Consider the following 4,124-nt stretch of genomic DNA (forward strand, 5'->3'; position numbering starts at 1 on the left):
CGCCTTAGACATTACAAGAATGAATGTTATACCAGGCTCCAAAAGGAGAAAAGAGATCAATCCAATTTTGTGGAGAAAAGAGAAGAAGAAACATTGTTAATATCATTCCATGCTATGAAGGTTGCAGATCAAGGTGTATGGGTCGTAGACTCTGGATGCAGTAACCATATGACAGGTTGTAAGGAATTATTCTCAACTCTGGACAAAAATTTTCATACTACGGTTTGTCTTGGCAACAATTCAACTATCCAAGTGATGGGGAAAGAAACCGTAGATATCAAGACTAGAAATGGCTTTGTAGAGTCAATTTCTAATGTATTCTACATTCCTGATCTGAAGGCCAACTTACTTAGTATCGGTTAGTTACAAGAGAAGGGGTATGTGATCACATTCCAAAATGATGAATGTGAGATTTATGACTCCAAAAGAGGATCAATTGCTAAGATGAAGATGACCACCAACCATCTATATCCGTTGTCGTAAATATCGTTGCCAGAAGTTTGATGGTGAAGAAAGAAGATACCAACTGGCTTTGGCATTTTAGGTATGGTCATGTACACTTCAAACGATTAAAGACGTTGTCTTCAAAGAAGATGGTGACTGGGTTACCAGACATTACTCCTCCAACAGAAATTTGCAAGTGTTGTGTAGTAGCAAAACATGAAAGAAATTCTTTTCCATCCGAAAAATTAAATAGAGCTCAAGCAATTTTGGAGTTGACTCATTCAGACATATGTGGTCCGATCTCTCCAACATCAAATGGTAAGAAGAAATATTTCAGGACTCTCATCGATGACCTTAGTAGAAAAACATGGATTTATTTCTTGCATGCAAAATCAGAAGTCTTTGATTCCTTCAAGAAATTTTATGCTACTTTGAAGACTGAAACTAGAAGAAGAGTGAAGGCTTTAAGAACCGACAGAGGTGGAGAGTTTTGTTCTAACGAGTTTACGAAATTTTGTGAAGAAAATGACATAAGGAGGCAGTTGACAGCAGCATATACACCCCAACAAAATGGTGTGGCCGAAAGGAAGAATAGGATCATTCTCAACATGGTTCGAAGTTTGCTAAATAAAGGAGGAGTTTTGAAGGAATTTTGACCAGAAGCTGTTGTGTGGTCTGTTCACATTCTCAACCGAAACCCTACTTGCTCTATTAGAGATATGACTCCACAAGAAGCATGGAGCGGAAGGAAGCCTGCAGTAGACCACTTTAGAATCTTTTGGTGCATAGCATATGAACATGTTCCTGATGAGAAAAGGAAGAAACTTGAGGACAAGAGTTTGAAGTGTGTGTTCCTTGGAGTAAGCGAAACTTCTAAGGCATACAAGCTCTATGATCCTTTGACAAAGAAGGTGGTGGTAAGTCGTGATGTAATCTTTGATGAAAAGAAGACTTTGACATGGGAAGAAAAGATCACTATGAATTAGCAGATTCCTGTAGATCTTGAAGAAGAACAAGCTGAAGCCCCTATTCAGCCTCACTATGAGCATAGAGAGAGCTCATCACAAGCTCAACAAGAAGAACCAGTAGAAGAAGATCAGGATCACAATCAAAGAAATCCAAGAACAAGAAAGAGACCAAATTGGATGGTTGATTATGAGATGGACTATGACGCAAGTGATAGTGCTTATTTTACATTCTTTATGGATAGTGATTCAATTGTCTATGAAGAAGCAGTAAAGGAGAAGAAATGGAAGGAATCCATGGACAGTGAAATCAAATTTAGAGAAGAATAAGACTTGGGAGCTCACTGATCTTCCTAAAGGGCAGAAAACAATTGGAGTAAAATGGGTTTTCAAAACCAAGTTGAATGAATATGGTGAGGTGGATAAGTACAAGGCATGATTAGTTGCAAAAGGATACAAACAGAAGTATGGAGTTGATTATAAGGAGATATTTGCACAAGTGGCACGTCAAGATACTATAAGGCTTATAATTTCAATTGCAGCACAGAAATCATGGTCAATTTATCAACTTGATGTGAAATCAACCTTCTTACATGGAGAGCTTCAAGAAGAGGTATATGTGAAGCAACTAGAAGGTTTTATTCAAAAAGGTAAAGAGGAAAAAGTGTACAGGTTGAAGAAAGTTTTGTATGGTTTGAAACAAGCTTCGAGAGCATGGTATAGTCACATTGTTTCTCATTTTGAAAAGATGGGATTCACTAAATGCCCGTACGAACATACGTTGTACGTGAAAATTGAAAATGGAGGTAACATTCTCATTATTTGCTTATATGTTGATGATTTAATATTTACGAGCAATAACAAAGAAATGTTTAAACTTTTTAAGAAGAGCATGATGAAGGAATTTGAAATGACAGATCTTGGTTTGATGAGATATTTTCTTGGAGTAGAAGTTACTCAAACTCCCGCGGGTAACTTTATCTGTCAGAAGAAATATGCTCAAGAATTACTTAAAAGATTTAAAATGGATGAGTGCACATTTGGAACTCCATCAGAATTGGGTTTGAAGTTGCACAAGGATATTGAAGGGCGAGAGGTTGATAATAGGTACTTCAAACAAATTGTGGGAAGTTTGATGTACTTAACTTCAACAAGACCAGACATCATGTATGCGGTTAGTATGATAAGTCGTTACATGGAGCATCCAACAGAAAAACATCTCAATGCAGCAAGAAGGATATTTCGTTATGTGAGAGGAACTTTTGATTTGGGGGTATTCTACAAGAAAGGAGATGATTCGAAGATGATTGGCTATACAGATAGTGACTATGCAAGTGATTTAGATGACCGTAAAAGTACTTCAGGAAGTATTTTCATGATGAGTTCAGGAGTTATTTGCTGGTCTTCAAAGAAGCAACCTATTGTAACACTCTCAACTACAGAAGCAGAATTTGTGGCAGCAGCAGCATGCTCGTGCCAAGCAATTTGGTTAAGAAAAATGCTTGAAATTCTTAATCAGAAGCAACCAGATACGACGGTTATATATTGTGATAATATGTCAACTATTAAGTTGTCTAAAAATCCTGTGTTGCATGGAAGGAGTAAGCACATCGATGTTCGATTTCATTTCTTGCGTGATTTGTGTAAAGAAGGCTTTATTGAACTCAATTTTTTTACTAAAGTGATGAACAAATTGTAGACCTATTCACAAAACACTTGAAACAACCATTGTTCGAGAAACTTAGAAGAAAAATGGGGATGTGCAGAATCCAAGATGTATATCAAGAAGATGGAGGGTCACTAGTAGATACATGTATGAATAGATTCACTAGTTCCTAATTAAATAGGTGCATGATTTTTGGATAATGAATGATAATGGAGAATGTCCCAAATTACATATATATATATACACACACACACATACATATTGGTGGAAGACATATAAAAATCAAACCAGCATTTCATAGTTTTCAAAGTTCTCCTCTCTCAAAAAATTCTACCAAATTTCTTTGTTGTCACCAACAGTTAGGTTGAATGGCACGTGACCTATATGGGTCACGATCTCATATATTTATATATGTATAATGAGGATTACATTGTAACAAACCATGAAATTATAGATTTGGTAACCAACCATGAAATCATAGATTCTCTTGATTGATGGTAACAAACAAGTAAAATAATATAGATTATCTTACTATGTACAAATATGATATATTCTACATTTAACAGATAAAATGTGAAATGTACCTCATGTGTATGTGCATTCGTCGGTGATGTCTTTCGTGGTGTGGGTGGTCGTTCTAGGCGTCTAGTGCGTGGGTTTGGCCTTGTCGGAATGTTATCGGTTTCTCTCTCGACCTCACGTTTCCCTCTCATTTTCTCTCTTGGAGTTCTCCTTGCAGGTGCCTGTGGCGTGTGTGTGGTTTAAGGGGCAAGTGGTCCTGGTTGAGGACGTGAGAATTTCTCGCGTTTCCTGGTTGCTGAATTTTTTTTTTAAAAAAATTTGTGGTTGTTCATATAATATTAAATAAAATATATTTGAAATTGGATAAATATATATTGAATGGCAGTGAATTTTATTTTGTGAAATTTTTCTATTTGGACAAGCCTCCAAAATGGTAGACACATTTGATTCCGCTACAAAAAAAAAAAAAAAAAAAAAAAAAAAAAAAAAAAAAAAAAAAAAAAAAAAAAAAAAAAAAAAAAAAAAAA

The sequence above is a fragment of the Cucurbita moschata genome, unplaced genomic scaffold (assembly GCF_002738365.1).
Source record: "Cucurbita moschata cultivar Rifu unplaced genomic scaffold, Cmos_1.0 Cmo_Scf00044, whole genome shotgun sequence".
In the NCBI taxonomy this organism is placed as follows: Eukaryota; Viridiplantae; Streptophyta; class Magnoliopsida; order Cucurbitales; family Cucurbitaceae; genus Cucurbita; species Cucurbita moschata.